At 41.2% G+C, this 14,127-nt stretch overlaps 1 protein-coding gene across 5 annotated transcripts in view; it reads right to left on the reverse strand.

Annotated features, from left to right (window-relative positions):
- The window catches only part of LRRK1 (leucine rich repeat kinase 1), a 134,953-nt gene that overhangs the window by 98,330 nt on the left and 22,496 nt on the right, over positions 1–14,127 (reverse strand). The window contains exon 1 of one of the 5 annotated variants that reach the window (XM_070775004.1): positions 731–1,773. The exons of the other annotated variants lie outside the window; for them this stretch is intronic. The gene's annotated coding sequence lies outside the window, so the exon portion shown is untranslated. Of the gene's footprint in view, positions 1–730; positions 1,774–14,127 lie in introns of those variants that run through there. 5 annotated transcript variants of the gene reach the window in all.

Genomic DNA, 14,127 nt, shown 5'->3' on the forward strand with positions numbered 1-14,127 from the left:
ATTCTGACATTTACAGGATAAATGTTTTTAGTTGCCAATAACTCAACCTCTAAATGTTATTTCTGTAATTCAGGATTTAGAAAAATAAATTATTTTGACTATAGGAAAATGAGCAGGAATTATTCTTCTCTTTTATTTTGGGAAAGTAAAGAAACGGAATTTCACAAATGTTACAGAATGATATCTGGTGATACAAGCCAAGCTACTTACACTAACAGTTCATCGTGGCCTTCCCCATCCTAGTCCTCCTTTGTCTGCTGATTCTGAATCTGTTCTGTCTTTATATCCTAACGAGGTATTCTTACCTTTTCTTCTAGAACAGTATTTGTTAAATCATTCCTCCTGACCCACAGTCAGACTAAAATTCTCTCTCTACTGCTGTTTTATTTTTCTGTGAATCTAGGCCAATGGAGAGGTAGTATGAAAGTGACTTTAATTCTATCAGTTCTAAATCAGTTTGTCTCTTACATATATACATTTATTATACTACTGTTTAATTCATCCCCATCAAGGAAAGCATGCATGACAGAAGACAAATGTTCTTTCTTGATTCAAAAATCTCTGGCATCCCCTGTGTATCCTAGAAAAAAAAGACACTACCATTTACATGAATACATGCTTTAAAAAAAATTACATTCACCTGCATCAATGGAGTAGCAAAAAGTAAAAATATATCTAACAACTCAGAGTTCACTGCAGAATAAAGAGTAAATTCTAGACTGCGACTGACCTGGTCATAATTGTTCAATGGCTTTCCTGTGCCACTGTCCATAGAATCCCTATGTGGTCAAATCCTGGGGTCAGGGGCTGTCCCTCCCTGGAGCGAACACCCTCCTGGCACTGCAGGGGCCCATCCACAGCAGTCCTGGGCTCACCAGCCTTCAGTGAGAAGGATGCTTCTTTCTTTGTCAGCTGTCCCTCTAGGGTTTTAGCCTCAGCAGCACTTTTCATCTCTGGGTCGCATTACAGTGAAATCCAACCCTTTACTTCTTCAGGGAAGAAGCAGAGGTTGGGGGTGTAGAGGGCGACATGACCCCCGGGGTGACCCTCAGCAGTAATTCCTCACCGACTCCAGATGGCTGGGGCTCAGCTCCATCAAGCTGGGCCATCGGACCAGCATCAGAAACGAAAGCAAAGACAGAGGTGGCCTTGGCCAGAGCCCTGGCTCACGGCTCACACGGAGCAGATCTCCAGCAGTGCAGGCTGCACATTTCTTACACCAGCAAAGCCTCCCAGCACTGATAGGAACTTCTCTGTGAATATTTTCACCAGATACTTGAAATGAATTTTTGCTAATAAAAGGGGCATGGGTGGTTATACCTATGAGCAAGCTGGACAGAGGGAAATCACACGTATAACAGTGTGATTATCTTTAGTAATAAAAGATGCAACTATTCATAAGACATCATGTTATGTCTACCCGATACAGTGAAAAATTTAACAAGCTCTAACATTTACTGCTGGCCAGAGTGTGGTGGAACTGGTACATTTGTCATGGGAAGCCTTACTGAGACAGGCTGGGACCCGGGACCCTTTACTGTAGTTCTGCAATGCTTACATCTAGACCAATGTCTCTTGAAGCTACAAAATGCAAAGAAAATAAAGAGGCTAAAAGTACCTGTATGCATGCCACACTTAGGGCAAATTATGGACAAAAAGATACAAAAAGACCGAAAAACAACAGCCACATCTGAAGAACAGGGAGTAAAAGCAGTGTACTGTGCACACCCCTTGCACACACCACCAGGGAAGCAGTGGGCAAAATAAAGTAAGCCACCCCTCCAGTCTGACCCCTGGACACACCCCCACCTTCACCCCATGATAAGAACCAGCTCCCTCCTCACCCCTTCCCCCTCTAACCCCAGGGAGCAGAGCAAGCAAGGGAAACAGATGAGGGAAGCCAGGATGAAGACACTCCATGGTGACAGGCCAGCAAGTGGCAGGGGCGAGAGTGATGGAGCAGGGCTCTGTGGCCCTGGGGCCCACAGAACCCCACGACTTTCCTTTCCACTTTCATACTTGAGACAGGCTGCATGCTTTGTCCCTCTAAAGTTCATGCTTTGATCCTGATGCCCAGTCTAAGGAGGTGGGTCTCTGGGAAATGACACCAAGGCTCATCACTTGGTGTTATGGGCGTTATGAGCTAGTGTTATGGATCAGTGCCCTCCCAGAAGAGACAGAGAGCTCACTCCTTTCTCCCACATGAGGACGCGGTGACAAGGTGGCGTCTACAACCAGGAGGTGGGTCCTTGCCGAGAACAGAACCTGCCAGCACCTCATCCTGGACTTCCTGGCCCGTGGAGTGAGAAAGAAATGTCTGCTGTTTAAGGCACCCAGCCTTTGGCAACTTGATAGCAGGCTGAGCCACCTAAAGTAGTAGTAGCGTTAGCCACTCAGCAGTGTTCAACTCTTTGCGGCCCCACGGACTGTAGCCTGCCAAGCTCCTCTGTCCATGGAATTCTCCAGGCAAGAATACTGGAGTGGGTTGCCATTACCTTTTCTAGGGGATCTTCTGGACCCAGGTATCAAACCCAGGTCTCCTGCATTGCAGGTAGATTCTTTATCATCTGAGCCAGCTGGCCCAGTAGGACCTCAGGATACTTCAAAATGAGGATACTTCAAAATTAATGCAACCATTAATACTGATTACATGGAAAACTAAGTAAAAAAAAACATTACCTATATGATATTAAGCTAAAAGAGTAGAATATGGAGCAGACAGGAAAAAAAAGGGAAAATATATAACACAGAAAATAGGTTGGAATCATTTGAAAATACACAGTGAAAGTGAAAGAGTTTATTCCAGGCTTGTAGATGATGTCTTATTAAAATGCTTGGGGGAAAAAAGGGAGATTTCTAATGAGCACAGGCTATTATTTTTGTTTATAAAAATTTAGTCTGTGTTTTCCAAAATCTTTTCCTCTTTCTCATCGTTTGTACTGATTTTGAAATTAAGAAAAGGAAAATGATAACAAAGATAAATGGATCCAACACAAAATTAACTCCTTTCAGATTTAATGAAGTAGTTCTTTGATGGGATTATTTAACTAAAGCAGCTCTTGGGTACAGCACGTCCTGACACAGTTGCCCTGGAAATAAAGAGAATAAGAACATTTTCTGGGACAGTAATTGGCAAAGGTGTCATGGACTTTAAAAGAGAAAATAAAATGATCTGTGATAACATTTAGTAGATCATTAATTGATACTGATTAATAAGAACTGCCAGATGCTATGAGAAATACTCTACGTACATCCGCCTTCCTCCTAACACCCACGCAAGACAGGGGTTCTTACCACCACTTTTCACCAGGTGACCAGTGCTCTGAGTGATTAGATAAAGCGTCTCCACCCCGCTTCTAAGAGCAGATAGGGACTTGAACCCTTGGCCCTGTCATCAAAGTCCGACTCCTCACTTCACAGGCTGAGTGCACCCAACCAAACATGGGGCCATTGTTCAGAACATAATGTGCCAGGGAAACATGTGGGAACTAAAAGGTAAGATGATTGTCATGTTGTTATTCTTGAGTCACTCAGTTGTGTCAGACTCTCTGTGACTTCATGGACTGCAGCACACCAGGGTTCCCTGTCCTCCAGTATCTCCCGGAGTTTGCTGAAACTCATGTCCACACAGTCAGTGATACCATCCAACCATGTCATCCTCTGTTGCCCCCTTCTCCTGCCCTCAATCTTTCCCAGCATCAGGGTCTTTTCCAATGAGTCAGCTCTTCATATTATGTGGCCAAAGTGTTGGCGCTTCAGCTTCAGCATCAGTCCTTCCAATGAATATTCAGGGTTGATTTCCTTAAGGATTGGTTTGATCTCTTTGTTGTTCAAGGGACTTTCAAGAGTCTTCTCCAGCAACGCAATTCGAAAGCATCCGTTTTTTGGCACTCAGCCTTCTTCACAGTCCAACTCTCACGTCCATACATGACCACTGGAAAAGCCATAGCTTTGACTAAGTGGACCACTGTTGACAAAGTGATGTCTCTGCTTTTTAATACACTGTCTAGGCGTCTCATAACTTTCCTTCCAAGGAATAAGCATCTTTTAATTTCATGGCTGCAGTCACCAGCCACAGCGATTTTGGAGCCAAAGAAAATAAAATCTACCACTGTTTTCATTTTTTCCCCATCTAATTGCCATGAAGTGATAGGACCGGATGCCATGATCTTTGTTCCTTGAATGTTGATATTTAATCCAGTTTTTTCATTCTCTTTCACCTTCATCAAGAAGCTCTTTAGATCCTCTTTGCTTTCTGTCATTAGGATGGTATCATCTGCATATCCGAGGTTGTTGATATTTTCCCTGACTATCTTGATTCCAGCTTGTGATTCATCCATCCTGGTATTTTGCATGATACACTCCACACAGAAGTTAAATAAACATGGTGACAACATATAGCTTTGATGAACTCCTTTTTCAATTTTGAACCAGTCCATTGTCCCATGTCCAGTTCTAAGTGTTGTTTCTTGGCTTGATACAGGTTTCTCAGGAGACAGGTAAGGTTGTCTGGCATTCCCATCTCTTTAAGAATTTTCCAGTTGGTCATGATCCACACAGTCAATGGCTTTGGTATAGTCAGTGAAGCAGAAGTAGATTTATTCTGGAATTCCCTTGTTTTTTTCATGAGCCAACGAATGCTGGCAATTTGATCTCTGGTTCCTCTGCCTTTTCTAAGCTCAGCTTCTACATCTGAGAGTTCTCTGCTCATGTACAGCTGAAGCCTAGCTTGAAGAATTTTGAGCATTACCTTGCTAGCATGTTAAATGAGCTCAATTGTAAGGTAGTTTGAACATTCTTTGGCATTGCCCTTCTTTAGGATTAGAATGAAAACACATTTTCCAGTCCTATGGCCACTGCTGAATTTTCCAAATTTGCTGTGAGCACAGGACTTTAACAACATCATCTTTTAAGATTTTAAATAGTGGAGCTAGAATTCCATCACCTCCATTAGCTTTGTTTGTAGTAATGCCTCCTAAGGCCCACCTGACTTTACACTCCAGGATGTCTGGCTCCATGTGAGTGACCACACCATCATGGATTGTTGTTGTTCAGTCACTCAGTCGTGTCTGACTCTTTTTGACCCCATTAACTGAAGCATGCCAGGCTTCCCTGTCCTTCACCATCTCCCAAATCTTGCTCACTCTCATGTCCATCGAGTCAGTGATGCCATCCAACCATCTCATCCTCTGTCCTCCCCTTCCTCTACTTCCTTCAATCTTTCCCAGCATCAGGGTCCTTTCTAATGACTCAGCTCTTCATATCAGGTGGCCAGGTATTAGAACTTCAGCTTTAGTCCTTCCAATGAATGTTCAGGATTGATTTCCTTTAGGATTGACTGGTTTGATCTCCTTGCTGTCCAAGGGGCTCTCAAGAGTCTTCTCCAACACCACAGTTTGAAAGCATCAATTTTTTGGTGCTCAGCCTTTTGTGATCCAACTCTCATATCCATACACGACTACTGGAAAAACCGTAGGTCTGACTATATGGACCTTTGTCAGAAAAGTAATGTCTCTACTTTTTAATATGCTGTCTAGGGGGTCATAACTTTTCATCCAAGGAGCAAGGGTCTTTTAATTTCATGGCTGCAATCACCATCTGCAGTGATTTTGGAGCCAAACAAAATAAAGTCTCACTGTTTCCATTGTTTCCTCATCTATTTCCCATGAAGTGATGGAATCAGATGCCATGATCTTAGTTTTTGAATGTTGAATTTTAAGCCAGCTTTTTCACTCTCCTCTTTCACTTCTATCAAGAGGATCTTTAGTTCCTCTTCACCTTCTGCCATAAGGGTGGTGTCATCTGCATATCTGAGGTTATTGATATTTCTCCCAACAATCTTGATTCCAGTTTGTGCTTCATCCAGTCAGGCTTTCTTATCTCTCCTTGCTAGTCTTTGGAACTCTGTATTCAGATGGGTATATCTTTCATTTTCTCCTTTGCCTTTTGCTTTTCTTCTTTCCTCAGCTATTTGTAATTCTTCTTCAAACAACCACTTTGCCTTTTTGCATGTCTTTTTCTTGGAGATGGCTTTGATCACCGCCTCCTGTACAACGTTACACACCTCCATCTATCAGATCTAATCCCTTGAATCTATTTGTCACTTCCACTGTATAATCGTAAGGGATTTGTTTTAGATCATACCTGAATGGCCTAGTGGTTTTCCCTACTTTCTTCCATTTAAGTCTGAATTTGGCAATTTGGGTCATTACAATCTTTTTTTGTATAGTTCTTCTGTATATTCTTGCCACCTCTTCTTAATCTCTTCTTTTTTTTCTGTTAGATCCTTACCATTTCTGTCCTTTATTGTGATTCTGTCTTATTAGATGAAAAACCAGAGAGGAAATGGAAACCAATTCATCCACGAATTCAGCAGCAGTTGAAAAGAGACACAGAAATACAGAGCTACAAAGATGAATTTTTTCCAACATTGAGGTCCTCTTCTGAAAATTAATTTATTGCTCACTCATTTTATAAATATTTAATACCTACAATGTGCTGAGCTAGAGCCTGGGGACACACATTGATGAGACATGTTGGAAAAGCTAGAGTGTAGAGCTGTATTCTTTCCAGATTTTACTTTTTTTAAAAAAAAATTGAAGTATGGTTGATTTGGGTTTCCCTGGTGGCTCAGACAGTAAAGAATCCACCTGCGATGTAGGAGACCTGGGTTTGATCAGTGGGTTGGGACGATCCTCTGGAGGAGGGCATGGCAACCCACTCTAGTACTCTTGCCTGGAAAATCCCATGGACGGAGGAGCCTGGTGGGCTGCAGTCCATGGGGTCGCTAAGGGTCGGACGTGACTGAGCGACTTCACTTTCACTTTTCACTTTCATGCATTGGAGAAGGAAATGGCAGCCCACTCCAATGTTCTTGCCTGGAGAATCCCAGGGACAGGGGAGCCTGGTGGGCTGCCGTCTATGGGGTCGCACAGAGTCGGACACGACTGAAGCAACTTAGCAGCAGCAGCATGAGACAAAAATACAAAATCATGTCTAGTATTGTATTGTTATTACAGGGGAAAAAATCTAGATGTCCATCTATAGAGAACTAGCTACAGAAACTATGGAACATCCACACAACAGAGTCCTACGAACCAGGAACAAGGAAAGAGAAAGAGTTCTCTATACTGGGGGGTCATCTCCTATTGCTCTGTGATTCTCAGGGCAGCTTCCATTATCCCTCCCTGGGGTAGGGCACAGGACATGCCAGCCTCCAGTGACTCTGTGTGCTGGGTTTGCTCACCCCATCCTAGAGCTGGGAAGGTAGACTAGCTCAGCAGAGGGCAAGTGAGAAATCTGAATTGCGCCCCCAAGAGGGAGCTCGGCACAGTGAAGCAGAAGGAAGTACAGCACTTGTGCTTGGCTTGAGTCTGACCAGAAAGCGATACTGGTTCCCAGAAGAAGGAGAGGCCCCTCCCTTCATCCCAGCCCCTGTGCCCGCCTAGGGGTTACTGCCAAGGACCCTCCTCATGCCCATCTGTGGTCTCAGCGCGTCCAGAAGTACTGATGGTGGGGAGGGAAGCTGCGAGCAGATGTCTTGCCTCCATCTCCTCACCCTCCTAGGTAGCATCTGGATGGCCTTACTGGTGCAGGGCAGGGTGCTGCGGTGTCTGCACTGGAAAGGGCAGAAGCAGGGTAGGCAGACGGAAACAGACTCTCACCAAGACAAGACAAGCTGACTCTGGGGGAAATGCCTGGGAGGTCTCTTGAGAGAACAAGATTAGAGACTGAGGACAGAGGCTGCATTTTGTGAACTTCTGGGAAAGATCTGGGCAAAGGAGTTTAGAGGTTTGGCCGTGTGCTTTAAATGGAATTTCTTGTGGATGTCCTTTCAAAAAACTTAAGATCTAAGATGCTTTATGATTTTAAGATTCCAGGCTGGAGTTTCCTTGGAATATAGAGGCCATGAGTGATTTCCCTGGATCTCACATAAATATTCATTTCTCCTCTTCTCCCTTTTTAATGAATGAATTATACTACGTTTATGTTCTACAACTTGCTTCTCTCACTTGGAAGTTCTGGGTCGGCACTCAGAGACCCAGCACAGCTGTTGTCATGGCAGCCCTTTGTCTTCATTGCTGGATATTTCGGGCAGGTCTAGTTTTGTGTAACCCCTTCCACTGCTGCACTGAATATCCTTATGTGTGCATTTCTCACACATAACCTGAACTGTCTCCCCAAGTTAAATTCCTAGCAGTAGAAGAAACAGAGGATATAGTAGGCCTTGATTTTTAAAAAGATTACCAATTTGCTTTTCCATAAGTTGCATCAATTATGTCCTTACTTATCAACCCAATATTAGTTTAAAATAAAATATGAAAAACAGAGCAAAACATATCTTTGCTGTCTTAAATGATATCAAAATTCCTGATTGTTTACAATCTGCAAAGCAAAATAACATATCTCAAAATTGGTTTTGGTTTCAATTTCTTCTCATATGAATGACATTCAATATATTTTCACATTGATCCATCATTTCTATCTTTTTCAATGAATTAATAAACTCTCTAAATCTCTTCTTTGGTTCATTTGAAATTGGGCTATTCTTTCTATCACTGATTTACCAGTGCTCTTTGCAGTATATGTTGAAAACAGTTTTGACCTGTTTGTGGGTTGTCACTTCTATTTCTGCAGAATAGTTCTAATTGTTAGGTAATTATTTTATTAATGTTCTCCTTTATGGTATCTGGATTCTGTACCATGCTTAGGAAAAAGTCCCTCCTCACTTCCAAATTATATTATCATTTTCTTAGACTTTTAGTGGTATTCATTACTATGTTTAAATATTTGATTCATCTGACACTGATTTTGGTGTGGAAGTGAGGAAGTAATATGTTATTTTTGTCCTATTACCAAGCAAACTTTCTTTTCTGGACAAATTTGAAATCCTAAATAGTAAAGCAAAACTAATGTGCATTTGGCCTATTTGCTGAGTTGTGGCTCTAACCCATTGCTTTTCTTGTCCTTTCCCTCTCTAGTCTCCAACACGTTTCATTACAATGGCTTTGTAATAATTCTAACATTTGGTACTCTTTCTTTCAACTGACCCCCTTCTCATTTGAATTTTCTTGGCTATTCTCATGTTTATTTTTCTACATAGAATTTACTTCTCTCTTTATGTTCTAAAAGAATCTTGTTTGTATTTTAATTGAAATTGCACTGAATTATAAAATCAACATGTAGAGAACCAATATATTTACAATGTTGTCTCTCTGTATAAGAGGATGATATATGAGGATGATATGTTGTCTCTCTATATAAGAGGATGATAGTTGACTTCCCTTGTATAGTTGGACTTCGCTCGTAGCTCAGTTGGTAAAGAATCTGCCTGCAGTAGAAGAGACGTGGGTTCAATCCCTGGGTCGAAAAGATCCCCTGGAGAAAGAAATGGCAACCCACTCCAGTATTCTTGCCTGGAGAATCCCATGGACAGAGGAGCCTGGCAGGCTACAGTCCATGGGGTCGCAAGAGTAGGACACGACTTAGTGACTAAAGAGACAGAGAAATAGTTGACTTATAGTATTACATTAGCATCAGGTGTAAATATAGTGGTTTGATACTTTTATAAATTATACTCTAAAGTTATTAAAAATATGTTATATTCCCTGTGCTATATATTGTATCCTTGTACCTTATTTATTTTATACCTAGTAGTTTGCACTTCTTCCTTCCCTTCCTTGATCTTGTCTCTTTCCCTGTCTCTTTCCCCTCTGGTAATCACTAGCTTGTTCTCTATAGCTATGAGTCTCTTTCTGTCTTTTTATATTCACATGCTTATTTTTTAAGACTCTACATATAAGTGAAAACATAGTTTCTGTCTTTCTCTGTTAGACTTATTTCACTTAGCATAATACCCTTCAGGTCCATCCATGTGGTTATAAAGAGCAAAATTTCATTCTTTATTATAGTTGAGTAATATTCCATTGTGTGTGTATATATATGTTGTTGTTATTCAGTTGCTAAGTCATGTCCAACTCTCTGTGACCCCATAGACTGCAGCACGCCAGAATTCCCTGTCCTCCAGTATCTCCCTGAGTTTACTAAAACTCATGTCCATTGAGTCAGTGATACCATCCAACCATGTCATCCTCTGTTGCCTCCTTCTCCTCCTGCCCTCAATCTTTCCCAGCATCAGGGTCTTTTCTAATGAGCTGGCTTTTCACATAGGTGGCCAACGTATTGGAGCGTCAGCTTCAGCATCAGTCCTTCCAATTAATATTCAGGATTGATTTCCTTTAGGATTGACTGGTTTGATCTTGCTGTCCAAGGGACTCTCAAGAGTCTTCTCCAGCATCACAGTTTGAAAGCATCAATTCTTCAGTGGCTAGCCTTCTTTATGGTCCAACTCTCACATTCATACATGAATACTGGAAAACCACAGCTTTGAGGTTTTGTCAGAAAAAGTAATGTCTTTGCTTTTAATATGGTTTGTCTAGGTTTTTCCCAGCTTTTCTTCCAAGGAGCGAGCATCATGGTTGAAGTCACTGTCCACAGTGATCTTGCAGCCCAAGAAAATACAGTTTGTCACTGTTTCCATTTTTTCCCTATCTATTTGCCATGAAGTGATGGGACCAGATGCCATGATCTTTGTTTCTTGAATGCTGAGTTTTAAGGTAGCTTTTTCACTCTCCTCTTTTACCCTTATCAAGAGGGTCTTTAGTTCCTCTTCACTTTCTGCCATCAAAGTGGTGTCATCTGCATATGATAGGTTGTTGATATTTCTCCCTGCAATCTTGATTCCAGCTTGTGGTTCATCCATCCTGGCATTTTGCATGATGTACTCTGCATAGAAGTTAAATAAGCAGGGTGACAACATATAGCCCTGACTAACTCCTTTCCCAGTTTTGAACCAGTCTGTTTTTCCATGTGTAGTTCTAAGTGTTGCTTCTTGTCCTGCATACAGGTTTCTCAGGAGACAGGTAAGTTGGTCTGGTGTTCTCATCTCTTTGAGAATTTTCCACAATTTGTTGTGATCTACACAGTTAAAGGCTTGAGCATAGTCAGTGAAGCAGAAGTAGATGTTTTTCTGGAATTCCCTTCCTTTTCCTATGATCCAGCAGATGTAGGCAATTTGATCTCTGGTTCCTCTGCCTTTTCTAAATGCAGCTGGTACAACTGGAAATTCTTAACTCACATACTCCTGAAGCCTAGTTTGAAGGATTTTGAGCATAATCTTGCTAACATGTGAAATGAATGCAATTGTATGGCAATTTGAACATTTTTTGGCATTGGCCTTCTTTGGGATTAGGGCTCCCAACATGGATCAGTGGTAAAATAATCTGCCTGGCAACACAGGAAACACAGAGAAGCAGGTTTGATCCCTGGGTAGGGAAGATCCCCTGAAGTAGGAAGTGGCAATCCACTGCAATATTCTTGCCTTGAAAATTCCATGGACAGGAGAGTCTGGCAGACTAGTCTATGGGGTCACAAAGAGTTAGACATCACTGAGCAATTGAGCATGCATGCATTCTTTAGTACTGGAATGAAAACTGACCTTTTCCAGTCCTGTGGTTCACTGCTGAGTTTTCCAAATTGACTGGCATGTTGCATGAAGCACTTTAACAGCATTATCATTTAGGATTTTAAATAGCTCAGCTGGAATTCCATCACCTCCACTAGCTTTGTTCATAGTAATGCTTCCTAAGGCCCACTTGACTTCACACTCTAGGATGTCTGCTTCTGGGTGAGTGAGCACACCATCATGGTTATCTGGGTCATTAAGACCTTTTTAGTACATTGTATTCTTGCCACCTCTTCTTAATATCTCCTGCTTCTGTTAGGTCCTTGCCATTTCTGAATTTTATTGTGCCCATCTTTGCATGAAGTGTCCCCCTGGTATTTCTAATTTTCCTGAAGAGATCTCTAGTCTTTTCCATTCTATTGTTTTCCTCTATTTCTTTGCATTGCTCACTTAGGAAGTATGTCTCCTTCCTATTCTCTAGAACTCTGCATTCAGTTGGGAATATCTTTCCCTTTATCATTTGCCTTTTGCTTTTGTGCTTTTCTCAGCTATTTGTAAGGCCTCCTCAGACAACCACTTTGCCTTCTTGCATTTATTCTCTTGATGATGGTATTGGTCACTACCTCATATACAATATTACGAACCTCTATCCATAGTTCTTCAGGCGTTCTCTCTCCCAGACCTAATCCTTTGAATTTATTCATCTCCTCCACTAGACAATCATAAAGGATTTGATTTAGGTCATACTTGAATGGTCTAGTGGTTCTCCCTGTGTTTGTGTGCTCAGTCACTCAGTCGTGTCCGACTATTTGCAACCCCGTGGACTGTAGCACGCCAGACTCCCCCATCCATGGGGGTTCTCCAGGCAAGAATACTGGAGTGTGCTATGGATAGATCAACTAAACAGAAAATTAGCAAGAAAACACAAACTTTAAATGATACAATGGACCAGTTAGACCTAATTGATATCTACAGGACATTTCACCCTAAAACAATGAATTTCACCTTTTTGTCAAGTGCACATGAAACCTTCTCCAGGACAGATCACATCCTGGGCCATAAATCTAGCTTTGGTAAATTCAAAAAATTGAAAATATCTCAAGCATCTTTTCTGATCACAATGCTGTATGATTACATGTCAACTACAGGAAAACTGTTAAAAATACAAACATATGGAGGCTAAACAACACACTTCTGAATAACCAACAAATCACAGAAGAAATAAAAAAAGAAATCAAAATATGCATAGAAACGAATGAAAATGAAAACACAACAACCCAAAACCTATGGGATTCAGTAAAAGCAGTGCTAAGGGGAAGGTTCATAGCAATACAAGCCTGCCTCAAGAAACAGGAGAGAAATCAAATAAATAACTTAAATCTACACCTAAAGCAACTAGAAAAGGAAGAAATGAAGAACCCCAGGGTTAGTAGAAGGAAAGAAATCACAAAAATTAGGGCAGAAACCAACGCAATAGAAACAAAAGAGACCATAGCAAAAATCAACAAAGCTAAAAGCTGGTTCTTAGACAAGATAAATAAAATAGACAAACCATTAGCTAGATTTATCAAGAAACAAAGGGAGAAGAATCAAATCAACAAAATTAGAAATGAAAATGGAGAAATCACAACACAGAAATACAAAGAATCATAAGAGACTACTATCAGCAACTATATGTCAATAAAATGGACAACTTGGAAGAAATAGATGAATTCTTAGAAGAGTATACTTTCCAAAATTGAACTAGGGGCTTCCCTGGTGGATCAGACGGTAAAGCGTCTGCCTGCAATGTGGGAGACCCAGGTTTGATTCCTGGGTCAGGAAGATCCCCTGGAGAAGGAAATGGCAATCCACTCCAGCACTCTTGCCTGGAAAATCCCATGGACAGAGAGCCTGATAGGCTACCATCCATGGGGTCACAAAGAGTTGGACATGACTGAGCGACTGACCTCACTTCACTTTCACTGAACCAAGACCTCCAATTTCAAGTGTCTATGGCATAAAATTGAACCAGGAAGAAATAGAAAATCTTAACAGACCCATCACAAGCACAGAAATCAAAACCGGAATCAGAAATCTTCCAACAAAGAAAAGCCCAGGACCAAATGGCTTCACAGCTGAATTCTACCAAAAAGTTAGAGAGAGCTAACACCTATCCTACTCAAAGCCTTCCAGAAAATTGCAGAGGAAGGTAAACTTTCAAACTCATTCTATGAGGCCACCATCACCAGACAAAGATGCCACAATAAAGGAAAACTACAGGCCAATATCACTGATGAACATAGATGCAAAAATCCTCAACAAAATTCTAGCAAATAGAATCCAACAACATATTAAAAAGATCATACATCATGACCAAGTGGGTTTTATCTCAGGCATGCAAGAATTCTTCAACATTCACAAATCAATCAATGTGATACGCCACATTAACAAATTGAAAGATAAAAACCATTTGATTATCTCAATAGATGCAGAGATAGCTTTTGACAAAATTCAACATCCATTTATGATAAAAACCCTCCAGAAAGCAGGCATAGAAGGAACATACCTCAACAATAATAAAAGCCATATATAATAAACCCACAGCAAACATTATCCTCAATGGTGAAAAACTGAAAGCATTTTCCCTAAAACCAGGAACAAGACAAGGGTGCCCACTCTCA

This window comes from Bos indicus, chromosome 21 (genome assembly GCF_029378745.1).
Source record: "Bos indicus isolate NIAB-ARS_2022 breed Sahiwal x Tharparkar chromosome 21, NIAB-ARS_B.indTharparkar_mat_pri_1.0, whole genome shotgun sequence".
NCBI classification, from domain to species: Eukaryota; Metazoa; Chordata; class Mammalia; order Artiodactyla; family Bovidae; genus Bos; species Bos indicus.